The sequence below is a fragment of the Macrotis lagotis genome, chromosome 4, assembly GCF_037893015.1.
Source record: "Macrotis lagotis isolate mMagLag1 chromosome 4, bilby.v1.9.chrom.fasta, whole genome shotgun sequence".
Lineage (NCBI taxonomy): Eukaryota > Metazoa > Chordata > Mammalia > Peramelemorphia > Peramelidae > Macrotis > Macrotis lagotis.
This window is the reverse complement of record NC_133661.1, coordinates 207,702,850-207,717,635: the sequence shown is the minus strand read 5'-3', so window position 1 is coordinate 207,717,635 and position 14,786 is coordinate 207,702,850.

Here is a 14,786-nt window from a genome sequence, read left to right as displayed (position 1 = left end):
CCTTGTTAGGAGAGAACTGAATTGAATCCTCATCTTATTTACAATTTTTGTTAAGTAGTTGGTCTATTGGGAAATAAATTGCAAGGGACTTCAAGTCCAAGCAAATGTTCAAATTTTAGAAACTAGCAGATATATATAAGAAATGGCTAATGGGAGAACTTTAGAGAAAAACAAGACTTATATAAAGTGATGCATAGTGAAGAAAGCAGAAGCTGGAGAATAATATACCTAATCAACCAATCAAATAGCATTTATAAAGCTGCCAGACACTGGGTTCAGCATCAGAGAAATGCAAAAAAAGCAAAAGACAGTCCCTACCCTAATGAGGCTTCCAATTAATGAGGATGACAACATGTAAACAAATCTATACAAAGAAAACTATATACAAGATAAATACCATGTTATACATGAGAGCAACATTGAGAGGTATTGGATTATGCGTAATTGCTAAATTCAGGTCCATGGGACTGATGAGGAAGTGTGCTTCCTTCCTATGTCCTTCCCTCTTTTGTCTCTCCTGCCTACTTGGAATGGGGGGGGAGACAGAAAGCCTCCTTGGAGTCCAGGACACTTGGCTTCAAATTCTACCTTTGACACAGAGGTTACTGTTGTCAGTTCTGCTTTTTTGAAGAATACTGTGACATCAGGGAAGTGATGTCAAAAACATGTTAGTGAATGGTATGACACCAAAGGTAAGCTGTTTAACTGCTCACCATCCCAGATCAACTCCCTAAGACAGTGTGATGCAGTGGAAAGAGAACTCTATTTGGAGTCTGAAGATTTGGGTCCTACTCTGTGGGTGAATCATTTCATATACACTTAGAGGAAGTCATTATATCTATTTTGCTTTAGTCTTTGTGAATCTGATTAACAAAAGTTTTAGCAGTAGTGAAGGAGTCAAGTTATTGTGCTATAATAGCAAAAACAAACAGCATCAATAAAAAAATTTTGATGACAGATTTAGTCATGAATTATGTTTTTTCCCCAGATAAAAAAACATATCTGAGAAGTTCCAAATTTAGACCATATATGTATGTGTATGGCCTGAATTTTAATGTAATATATAAAATATATTTATTGAACACTCATATGTGTATATATAAGCTTATATATGTATAAGCATATATAAAATATGTATGTAAACACACAAATACACACATGTATGGATGTATGGATGTATAGATATATACATACATACATAAAGAAACACAACCAATCTGTGTTTGCCCATTTCTATAATCATAGCAACTCTGATCATTCCTCAGTTACATGGAGCAATGGGTAGAAATAGCAAAGAATCAAAGTAAAATGGGGCGGCTAGGTGGCACAGTGGATAGAGCACCGGCCCTGGAGTCAGGAGTACCTGAGTTCAAATTTGGCCTCAGACACTTAATAATTACCTAGCTGTGTGGCCTTGGATAAGCCACTTAACCCTGTTTGCCTTGCAAAAACCTAAAAAAAAAAAAAAGAATCAAAGTAAAGCTCAAATACAAAAGTGGAATGGGTTGCTTTAGGAAGCAATTGGTTGCCCCCCCCCCCCCATAAACTGAATGACTATTGTCAGATATGCATAGAAGGAATTCACAAATTGGACTGATGAATTCTGAAGTCTATCTTTGTCATTGTTAACATTTATTTAGTATTTAATGAAATGGCAAGGCAATCTTTGCCAAGAAAACACCAAATGGGGTCATGAAAAGTCAGACAAGATTGAAACAACTGAACAACAACAAAAAGCACTTTACATAGACCATCACATAAGGACCTCATAATCCCTTGAGATGATTTAGCCAAACTGGGAGCAACTAAGTCACTTGTTCAGGTCCCACAGCTAGTGACTGTTTTAGGTAGAACTTACATCTTTCTGACTCCATGTTCAGCACTCTGTTCTCTTTAGCAGAGTTGTCTCACACCTTACCTGATACCCAGATTAAGATGTAACTGAATTTTCTAAATCAATATGCAACCTGCAGGGGTTCTTCTGTATAGGACCAAGCTATTGCTTTCAAATTCTGTGACTAGGTATAACTTCCAACTCATTTCCAAGTCTTATAGTATTTTTGAGTGAAATTTACTTCTTAAAAAATCTAAGAATGGGTCGCTCTCCCACCTTGAAAGAGGCATGCCATTTTGTTAAGATATCTTAATGAAAAACTTTAATCTCCCTGGAAAAAAATCTAAGAATGAAGCAACTTTTTTTATGATCCTTAATCTCTGCCTGCCTCAGTTTCTTCATCTATAAAATGTAAATAATAATATCATCCAGTTCCCACTGTTATTATGAGCATCAATTGAAATAATATTTGTAAAGTGCTTTGCAAACCTTGAAGCACTGTCTAAATGCTAGTTATTATTTTTTAAAAGAAAATATTGCCCAACTCTGTCTTTGCATGAAGCTCTCCTGAAGCATGAAGCTTCAAGATTGTCAGTGCAAATGGAAAATTGTTCAAGCTGCCTCAACACTTTTTAATTGACATTTTTACCAACTACACCACGAAAGGGTAATAGGAAACAAAGGCTAATTTTCTGGTGGGTAAAAGAGCTCACTAGAAATTAGCATGGCTGCCCTACCGTTTCTAAGGTCATATTGATATGGGCTTCCTGCAATATTCAAAGAACTTTGCTCTTTTATCCTCTCCACACCCCTTGTTCTCTCCAATGTTTATTTCTATCATCATCTGTTAATAAATGAGGCAATTTTGTGAGTAAGGCCCTCCCTAGCATACAGCTCAACACTATTAACCTTTATCCAGTAATTTATAGCAAGGCCTTAATGGCACTGGAACATGCAAATAGTGTCTGCAGGCATTCTCATCATAAGGAAACTACTGTACTTGGGGGACTCCTGCTACATTGCTAAGAACATTATGCAGATGTGTAATTATAATGACCAAGTTTGACCTGGAGAACAGTTGAGAAAATGTACCTCCTTCCCTTTACTGATGAGGTGGGTGACTGTAGGTACCTATCCATATCCATCCATTCATCTGTCCATCTGTCCATTCATCAATCTGTATATCTGTCTATCTGTTTATCTAACTATCTATCTATCTCAAGCCTTTTCTCTGGTGATTTAATTCAGCTTAAGACTTGGAATATTCTATATATTTATAATTGGTGGGATCTTTCTTCTTACCTCAAGTCTCAACCTCAGTTCAAGAGATTTTTGAAGCCAGAAATTTCTCCTATTTGTGAGCAATCTCTCTTGCCTTTTGGATTTTTCTACTTTGGACAGAGCATTGACCTGTGAGAACTCAATTCAAAAGGAGGTAACACAGGAAAGTGAAAGGATCAAATGATATAATATTTGCAAAATACCTAACATAGTGCCTAGTAGGTAGTAGGAGCTTAATAAATGCTTCTTCCATTCCATTCCATTCCAAAGGACAACCAGGGAATAAATTTCTCAAGTCAGAATTCCAATGGACCCTTTGGGTCCAGTCTAGCTCAGACCAGGTCTTCTCTTAGAAGTGTTTTGGAATTATGGAATTTAGTCCTGTAAAAGGCCTTAAAGATTTTCTGGTTTTGTAATTTTACAGATGAAAAACTTGAGATCCAAAGAAGTCGCGTTACTTGTAAGATTGTAAGGATTTATTCTATGATTTTTTTTTTATCCCAGATAGAGAAGATGAGCACAGTGGTTGAGTGCGGGAACAGCATATGTATCAATATCAACTCCACTATTCTGTTTGCTGGGACTTCTTCAAAACATTTTCAAGTCCCCAAATCAATTTCTGATTCATTTTTCACCTATGAAGACCCCCTCAATCTAAGACTGACTACTTCTAGTCCAGACTCATTTTTTTTCTGGGGCTAAGATAGAATTGGATCAACTTCAGAGACTTCAAGCATACAAGTTATTTTTTCAGATTTTCTTAATGTCATCTTGTCCAGGAAAACATAAGGATTGAGCTAAGTTGCCTTCAGGAGTCCAGAGAAAATGCTATAGATAGATAGATAGATAGATAGATAGATAGATAGATAGATAGATAGATAGATGATAGATACATGAATGATGGGTCGATGGATGGATGGATAGATGAATAGAAAAAATAGCTAAATAGATAGCTGGATGGCGGGATGGATGAATGGATGGATGGATAGATAGATGATGGATAGATAGATGAATAGGAAGGTAGACAGAGCAAGCATCTATTAAGTACTTATGATATGCCTACTTTGTTAAGTAACTAAGTTGTTATTGTTGCTGTTGAATCATTTCAGTCATATCTGACTCTTTGTGACTCTATTTGGAGTTTTCTTGGCAGAGATGCTGGAGTGGGTTGTCATTTTCTTCTCCAATTCAGTTTACAAATGAGGAACTGAAGCAAACAAGGTTCACTGTACTGGGTTTACAAATACAATAAAAAAAAAAAAAGATGGTTCTTACTTTCATTCTGATAAAGATAGTACATAAAGTGGAGCTCATGAAATCCCCCCATGTTGGGGGACTGGGTGTGGAAAGAGAAGAAGGCTGCTGGTGAAGAGGCAGAGAAGTTCAAAGAATAGGTTCAGTTTGAGTTGAAATGAGCATCACTGGGGGCCCTCATGAAATGGTGATCCTGGTCAGAGTCACCAATCAGGACAGAGGCATCTCAAGGAGGAACAAAGAACTAGGAGTACAAACTTTCCCTTTTGGTAGGGTTTTATGTTTTGGGGGATTTTTTTGGTATTATCTTTACGAGTCTCTATAACAATTTGATTTATACTGATATAACTCATGCAGATCCCACCTGTATTTGAGTCTTGGATCAAAGATCTAGAACTTCAAAGGGACCTGAGAGATCAATCAGGGATAACCCTTTTGTTCTACCAGTGAGGAAATTGAGGACCAGGGGATAGAAGAAATAATGGCTTAAATTGTTTAGATGTATATGTCTGTGAAATATATAAGTTCACTATATGGGGAAAATAGCATTAAGATATATGGCCCTGTGTATAACCTATATCAGATTGTTTACTGTTTTGAGGAAGGGAAAAAGAGAGAAAATTTTTATCAAAATGAATTCTGAAAACTATCTCTGCATGTAATTGGAAAAAATAAAATATCAGGATTTTAAAAAACAAAGTTTACAAAATAAAAAATAGATATATGACTCTATCATTTTCTAGGCTGAATGGGCTTTCAGGACTGGGGCGGTTCTAGTTTTCAAAGATAGACAGGTTCTGTTCTCCCACCTTTTTTAACAACTTCTGCTTTGACTCTAGAACTCTTCACAGTGGCTTATTCCTACCTGATCTCCCCACCCCCTACCCCCAAACAGAAGGGAAATCACATCTTCATATTCCTTAGTAGTCACAATTCCTGATCCTTGGCCATTCCATTTCTAGAGAACAACATGTTCCCAGTGAGTAAGACTTGAATAGAGCAAAATAGTAACTCAGCATGAAATCCCTGAAAGCTAGAGATGAGATCATACACCCACTGAGGAAATAGCATAAAAGTGGACCTGACAACAGCCCTGAGAATGGAGAAGTCAGTGTTTGGAGAAAAGGTAGGAAAAATATTCCAGGTCATGAAAATTAGAATATAGTATGATGTAAGTCATTCCCATCCTAAGATATTTTTGACAGGTTTTTTTTGTCATTTCAGTCATGTCTAACTCTTTGTGACTCCATTTGGGATTTTCTTGATAAAGATACTATAGTGGTTTGCAGTTCCTTTTTCAGTTCATTTTACAGATAAGGAAACTGAGGCAAGAAGGGTTAAGGTTCTTGCCTAAATTTGCATGAACTGATGCTAAGCGAGATGAGTAGAACCAGAAGAACATTGTACACCCTAACAGCAACATGGGGTGATGATCAAACTTGACTTGCTCACTCCATCAGTGCAACAATCGGGCACAATTTTGGGATATCTGTGATGGAGAATACCATCTGTATCCAAAGAAAGAATTGTAGACTTTGAACAAAGACCAAAGACTATTACCTTTAATTTTAAAAAACCATTATCTTATTATATAATTTTTCTATCTCTTATACTTTATTTTTCTTCCTTAGGGATATGATTTCTTTCTCATCACATTCAACTTAGAGATCAATGTATACCATGGAAACAATGTAAAGACTAACAGACTGCCTTCTGTGGGGGGTGGGGGAGGGAAGCAAGATTAGGGGAGAAAAAATGTAAAATTCAAAATAAATAAAATCTTTTGTTAAAAAAAAATGTTTCTTGCCTAAGCTAACACAGCTAGGAAGTGTCTGAAGTCAGATTTGAACTAAGGAAAATGAGTCTTTCTGACTCCAGATCCCACACTCAACTGTGCCATCTAGTTATCTCTATTGATTTCACCACCTAGCTGCCCCTTCAATATACCACTAGAGAATTCACCTTTAAAATATCACAAGTCAGTTGTTTATGCCAAGAAAGAAAAAAAAATAGTCTACAAATATAAAGATAGAAATCACTGATTGGGTCTGTGAATGTTCGTATCTCATTTAAAATAAGTGATAAGATCTTATGGTCACTCCCTCTCCCTTGACTTAACTAGGAAATAAGTAATCTAAAAAGTTCTTAAAAGCCATTGAACTGGAGCAATGTTGCCCAAGGAGTATGTTTCTTTTTTTTTAATTTCTTTTTTAGTTTTCTTTTTTGGCAAGGCAATGGGGTTAAATGACTTGCCCAAGGCCACACAGCTAGGTAATTATTAAGCATTTGAGACTGGATTTGAACTAGATACTCCTGACTCCAGGGCCCATGCTCTATTCACTTCACCACCTAACTGTCCCTTCCTAAGCCTGTTTCAAGTGGCTGAGGAAACCCTGTGGGCTCAAAAAGAACCAAGAGCTTCAAGTAGGTAACAAGCCAGGAGAGAACATTACAGAACTGACTATTATGGACAACCAGTTTTCTTCAGGTCAACCTGAAGATATTTCCTATGCAATGTCACTTTAGTTCATCCAGTACCATGCAATGGTTTTTCCATGTAGTCTAAAATCTTTCATTGAGATCTATTCTCACCTGGCTAAGGTATCAAAAACGTAGCATCTTATTTATTTTAGATGAGGTAGGCATAATTGAGCCAGACAAGCTCTACCATTATAACCAAATGATGGAGAGTCCACAGAAGTCAAATGTTTAGCCTACAATAATTTGAATGAATTCTGCCTTGCAAGTTAATTCCTATCTTTTCTCCAACCTCCTTCCCAGTCTTTGTAGTCTCATTTTCTTCATTATGACTAATGAAATTTGTTTTCTTATTATAACTTATAGGAGCAGAGCAAAACTGAATCTTGGAAGTGAAGTCTTAGCCCCTCAGTTAAAAGATTAAAAGAAAAATGGAAGCTCAGTTTAATTCATTCAAAATTAACATAGAACAAAGGACAGAGATTGAATTAGAACCCAGGTCCTCTGTCACTAAATCCTGCCTCTTTCCACAGCAACATGCTATTTAACTCTTCACATAAATAAAATGTATCTTGACGTCTTGTTTTTAAACTGGAACAATCCATGTCTAACTATGGGAAAGCCGAAAATTAGGAGTAACTGAAAACAGTGAATTGAAGATGAATGCTGTTTCAAATCCTAGGTAGACATGTATATACTCTGGAAATGGGCATATCTATATACTCATATGTGTAAAATGAGAAATTGAATTAAATAATAATTGTTGTTGTTCAGTCATTTCAATTGTGTCCAACTCTTCATAACCCCATTTGGGGTTTTCTTGACAAAAATACTGGATTGATTTGCCATTTTCTTCTCTAGATCATTTTCATACATGAGGAAATGGAGGTAAACAGTAGTAAAATGACTTGCCCAGGTTCACAAAGCTAGTCAGTATCTAAGGCTGAATTTGAATGCCAAACTGACTCTAAATTCTATGTGTTTAAAAAAAATGAGATAAGTTGGTTTACTAAAGGGTAGTATTTCAGAAAATTTCTATGAATTTCCACAAGGTCCTTTTGGATTTAATTTTTTAAAAATCCATTTCATAAAAGAACATTGTCAAACAAAGATGGAACTAGGGATGACCTATAAGTCATTCTCAAAAGAAAAATAAAATCTCCTTTTGTTCAAATTCTACAGTAGAATTCTACTGCAGAATTGATGTAAATCTCTTTAAGAATTCAAATGAATTTGGCCTTGCTTTTCCTTTTTAAAAAATCTGCAGCAAGACTAAGCAAGATTAGGGTACTGTATATTTGGAATTAGAATTAAGTATTAAATCATCAGTGAGTGGGCAAAGGTACCCATTTCTACCAGGGGTGTAAAACAAAAACTACTTCCTGTATTGTGGAATGTGGACGTGAGGAATTCCTAGTCCCCACATTAACAATTACCTAATAGCCACTGTTTCTCCAACCACATCCTCTTTCCTCCATCAAGTTCCAGTTTCATATTAGATAGATTTTCAAAGGAGGAAATAAATTTGAAGACTATGGTTCTTCATGAATTCAAGTACAGATAAATTCCTGTTTTCACATTGACATACTGAGAATCTAACTTATTCCAATAAGCTTAGGCTTTAGCATCAAAGAACTCAACCTTGGGCAAAGAACCAAAGGCTCAGTTTCCTTATCTGTAAAATGAAGAATATGGATGAGACAATTTCTAAGGTCTCTTAGATGTTTAAATGAGTGAAAGAGGAAGGTCCAAAATATTAAATGACTGTTTTGCTTGAACCATTCTCTTATATTGTGGTCCTACAAATGAATTCATGTGGACAGAATGACTACATTAGGGAAAGAAACTGATGTGGATGAAGAGAGAATTTATTAGTCAATAAAAATTTAAAAGACATAATAGGACTAGTTAGGGGGTGTAGGGGAAGCTAGATAGTTCAGTGGATAGCACACCAACCCTGGAGTCAGGAAGACCTGAATCAAGACCTGAGTTCAAATTTAGACTCAGCATTTAATTGGCTATGTGACTTCGGGCAAATCACTTAACCCCATTGCTCCACAAAAACAAAAAATAAATAAATAAATAAATAAAAGATATAATGTATATGCAAGCGTACATATATACCTACACACACACACACACACACACACACACACACACACACACACACACATTTAAATATATGCATATACACAAATCTGCATAAGATGAAAGCAAGGACAGGAAATGGTGATTACTACAAAAGTATGGCACATTCCTTTAAGAATAATGTCTGGGGAGGGCAGCTAGGTAGCACAGTGGATAGAGCACCAGCCCTGGAGTCAGGAGTACCTGAGTTCAAATCCAGTCTCAGACACTTGATAATTACCTAGCTGTGTGGCCTTGGGTAAACTACTTAACCCCACTTACCTTGCAAAAAAAAAAGAATGTCTAGGAGCAGTTAGGTAATGCACTGGATAGAGCACCCACCCTGGATTCAGGAGGACCAGAGTTCAAATCCAGCCTCAGAAACTTAATTACCTGGTTATGTGACTTGGGCAAGTCACTTAACCCCATTGCCTTGTTAAAAAAGAAAAAGAAAAAACAAGAAAAACAAGAATAATGTCTAGACAATTCTAAAAGACTTGGAATGAAAAAATACTATCCATATCTATAGAAGGAGCTAAGGAGTTTAAATACAGATAAAAATTCACTAACTTCAATTTTTAAAAGTTTTATTATGCATTATGTTTTTTCCCTCTAATGCTTTTTCCCCCTTTTTGTTTGATTCTTCTTTCACAATATGATTAATATGGATATGTGTTTAACATAGGTTATATATAGGCCTATTTAGATTGCTTTTGGTAGAGGGAGAGGGTAGGAAAGGGAGTAAGAGAGAGAAACCTTACCAAAAAAATGACTGTTGAAAAGAATAATGTATAAAGTGTTAAAATTCAGATTAAATTGAAACTGGTAAAGGAAAGCTATAGATAAATATTTTATGATTGTTGTTGCTATGTTGGGAAAAGAAGAGGACTAAAGAAAGGGTAAGTGGAGGAGTGGTGATAACTGATAAAGGAGAGAAGGTAGGGCTACTCAACTCTCTTAGTTTCTGCCAGGAACATGATCCTGTACTGGAAAGTATGGAACAAAATGGCTAATAGGGAGGGGATATGTTAGATAAGCACATAGATAGTGCCTTTTTACCTTTGATGAGTTTTAGTCACCTGGTTCAAATGAATTATATCCTAAGGTATGGGGGTGGGAGTGGTAGCTGGCAGGATTCTGAACACTGAATGAAAAGGTATTCTCAGTATTAGAGAAGACAAATGTCTTGGTTTTCAAAAAAAAGGAACAGAAGAGAGCTTGTAAACCATATTAATCACTTGGCTAGTTTTTTTTATTGGCAGAATAAAAGAACTTATTATTAAAGGGACAGTTAGTAAAAATCTAGTAAAGGAAGCAGTGATCACAAAATAGTCACATATCTTCATCAAGAACAAGTGATGACTGACCTTATTTCTTTTCTTGATAGGGTTAGTAGAGTGTTACATCAAGGGAAAGCTGCAATATAGTTTTGCCTGGATTTTGGGGATTATTCATTTTTTGCTCTAGAATTATCAATTAATTGCTCTAGAAGAAGCATTGATTACTTTGGTTTCAAAAACATCTTTTATTCTAGGGGATATCCAAGGATAGAACATTTAAAGGAATAAAATTAATCTCATCTCTTTGAAATAGACTCCATACTGTAATAGAAATAACAATTGCTGGTCACTGAAACCTTGGAATTCTAGATAGCAAATAGCTTGAAGAGAGAAGCAGAATACTGTGTCTGGTAAAACCAATAGGATCTAGAAAGAAACCAAAATCTAATGCTGAAGGAGAAATATTTGTCTAGACTTTTAATATGAAGGAACTATTACCTGTGTTGGTTTGATAATTGCTCTGGGCCTCTGACTCCATCTCCATTGTTTAGTGTATTTTGACTTCTTCTCCATTGTTCAATGTAATCTTCAGTGTAATTTCAGCAAGATAATAGAAAACAACCTCAGTCCAGTACCCTACCTCTACTCCATCTTCCTGGTTCTTAGCCTTCCAAGGTGGGTCCCTGATTCCAACCATGTCTAGGTGGGTCACTCTTTGACCCCTCTCCTCTCCCGACTCCTCTCTGCACAGGTGATGGGTAAGACTCCTATAAAAGTTTGACCAATATCCTCCTCCATGCTGGTTCCATTGGTTCTAAGCCCAGTCACATCTCATGACTGTGTCCTTTCCTTTCCTCTTTTCCCTTAGGCATTTTAATCTCAATTTTTGTTAATCAGCCTGTCTTTTGAGTAACTCACTATCTTGCTGCCTCTCCAGAGAGCCTAACCTGGGGCCTGTTTGCATCACCTGTGAACTTTCTGTAATAACATGTGAACTTTTCAGTAACTTGTGAATTAAAATCCAAGTTTTTCATACCTCTGGGGTCAGATGTCCAGTTTTTCTGAGGTCACCCCATTTTGCTGACATCACTAATACCTTATCTCTTAGTCCTCCTAGAAATTAGTAAATAGTGAAAGTAATAGAATTTTAGCCTTCAGTTGTGACTAATGAAATAAGGAAACCTGGGACTCACTGGCATTATGTTAAATACTTAGATGCAAAGTCCTAAATACTCAGATGATAATATATAACAGAATATTTGGAAATAGATAACTCTGGAAGAACTATCAACTTAATAGTAATTCAGAATACTATCATAAATGTTCAAAAAAGAAAAGTTCAGAGTAGGATTCAAAAAGGTTATGAATTAAGAATTAGGGGAGGCTAGGTGGCACAGTAGATAGAGCACTGGCCCTGGAGTCAGGAGTACCTGAGTTCAAATCCAGCCTCAGACACTTAATAATTACCTAGCTGTGTGGCCTTGGGCAAGCCACTTAACCCCATTTGCAAAAACCTAAAAAAAAAAAAAAAGAATTAGATCATGTTATAGTCGAAGGGTGTCTGGAGTTAAAGGAGGCAGCATAGTAGTGCTTGTAGTAGAAAGAATAAGGGGCAGCTAGGTGGCACAGTGAATAGAACATGGGTCCTGGAGTTAGGAGGACCTAAGTTCAAATTCAGCCTCAGACACTTAAAAATTGCTTAACTGTGTGACCTTGGGCAAGTCACTTAACCCCACTGCCTTAAATAAATTTAAAAAATTATAAAGAAATAAAAAAGATAAAAAGGGGGAAGGTAGGTGGCGAAGTAGATAGAGTACCAGCCCTGGAGTCAGGAGTACCTGGGTTCAAATCTGGTCTCAGACACTTAATAATTACCTAGCTGTGTGGCCTTGGGCATGCCACTTAACCCCCATTGCCTTGTAAAAACCTAAAAAAAAAAAAAAAAGAATATCAGGTTTGCACTAGAAGAATTTGAGTTCAAACCCTGATTTTTTTATTTACTACCTATGTGACCTTGACCAATTCATGTAACTTTTCTGTACCACAGTTTTAGACTTCTTTTTTTTATAATCTACTTTAAAAAAAAATATTTAAGACAATGGGGTTAAGTGACTTGCCCTGAGGTTGGATTTGAACTCAGGTCCTCCTGATTCCAGGGCCAGTGCTCTATCCACTGCACCACCTAGATACTCCCCCCTTTTTTATAATCTACTTTTTAGATTTCTTAAAATTGGAAATGGGCTATATTAAATAATCACTAAAGTTCCTCATTATAATCTAGGGTCAGGAAAGACATCTGGCTTCCTAAAATAAATCAGTCAGAGGACAGATAAACTCTGAAATTTAAATTGGACATATAATTTAAAATACTGGACTTCTTCAAGACTTGCTCACTGCTGTGCTCTTAGCAAAGACCTTACTAAAAAAAGTTAAAGTTAAGGAAACTACTAGTTTGGGTTTTTTTTTAAAGGGAGTGGGGGAAGGGAAGGTATTTATATAGAGAAAGATTTAGAAAGTTATCGTTATCAATATTTCAAATATTAACAAAAGATAAAAAACTGGGTTTACAGTTTCAATGGTTTCGCTAAATGTGATGGTTAATACTGACATTTCTTTAATTATTAACCACTTAGGTATATGAAGAAAAACCAACAACAAAGGCCAACTCTGAGCCCCCAACCATGAAAGCATTGCATGTTGGGAGACCAGATGGCCAAATGTTAGCAAAGCTCTTGTATTTGTGGCTGATATAGAGAAACATAATATTTGAGCTACAGCAGATGGGAAATGCCAAATTCTTCACTCTTAGAAGTGCATCCCTACTCCCTCCCACCAGGTGACCTGAGAAGCAAGTACTGTCACTATTTACTTTGGAGACATCTGACTTATTCTGAAGGAATAGCAGTGTTCGGGTTGGTTCAGCCATCTATTTTACTTCATGCTATTCTTAGGTGAATAGTGAGATGATGCTAATTCTTTGGACTAATAAGAACAACTGTCATGAAATAAAATTTAAAAAATATACTTGCTACTAGTTATTTTTAACAAAATATGTACATTGCTATTTTGAAAGAAAAACTAAAAAGCTGTTTATGGTGAGAGATTCCAAATGAGTAACAGAATGGTGTGCAAATCACACACACACATACACACACACACACACACACACACACACTCACATACACAGTTCAACCACATTTACATTTTTAAAAAGCTGAGATAAATTATACTTTATAATGATAAAACACCTTTTTATTCCTTCAGGGTGGGGGGGGGGAAAGCATTGCTTCAGAGAACCTAACTATTCTCATACTGCATTTCCAATTTCCCAACACCAACTCCCTCACATACTTTCTCTCCCTTTTCTCCACTGCATTATCATCTTCAGAGTGCTAGAAGAAGATGGAGACCACAGTAAGAACAAGGAATACTACTGCGCTAATTTATAGGAGTGATGAAAATGAAATCTATTATTATCTTAAGGTTTCAATTTGGTTACACAATCTAATAGATTTCCACAACCTCAAAAATTCAATCATTCCCAATGTCTTTTGCTAATATATTAGTTCAGAATTCTGTGCTTTATCTAACTGGATTCAAATGAATAGAAATTAAGTACCTACAATATGCTAGTGAGCAGCTAGGTAGTGAAATAGATAAAGCTTTGGATTTGGAATCAGGAAGAATCATCTTTCTGAGGTTAAATCTAAACTTGGACAAATACTAGCTACATGACCCTGGGAAAGTCATTTAATCCTCTTTGCCTTAGTTTCCTTGTGTATGAAATGAGGTGGAGGAGAAAAATGGCAAGCCAGTCTAGTATCTCAGCCAAGAAAAACCCAAAAAGGATCACAAAGAGTCAGACACGATTGAAACAACTGAACAACAACCACATAACTATGTGCTAGGTACTGGGATATGAAAACAATTTAAATAATGTAAATTTTATCTGCCCTCAAGGAGTTTATAATCTAATGGTTTGATACTACTATTAATATTGAAAACTCCATATTACCAATTTACTAACTTGGAGAAATCTATCCCACACTTAATGTGACAGTAAAAAATAAATTGATATCTAGACAAAATTTGACTTAAAACAATTTAGGAAATGATATTCCAAGTTTAAAAAGTTGTTACAAATTTAAAATCTCAAACAGTTCTGGGAGGAAAAACTGTGAACAATTCAGTTAACTAATTTAATATAATCAAGAAACCATAATTATTTACAAAGATGATGTTTCCTGGCTTTCAATTTATGAATATTTGCCAGAACATAAATGAAATAGACATTAAGTCAACAGCATCAAATATATTTTTTAAAGTGAGGGGTGAGACTTTCTTTCTCCAATTCATTTACAATTGTTTACTCTGTCACTTTTCTAATAAAGAAGTTGTACCATTTAAAAAATATTTCAACTAATACCACAAGAACATAGACAGGTGAATTGACTTACAGGCATAATCTCTCACTCTTGGTAGACAGAGTTTGCCTCATTTGTTTTTCCTCACTATTGATTCTTAGAATCCCT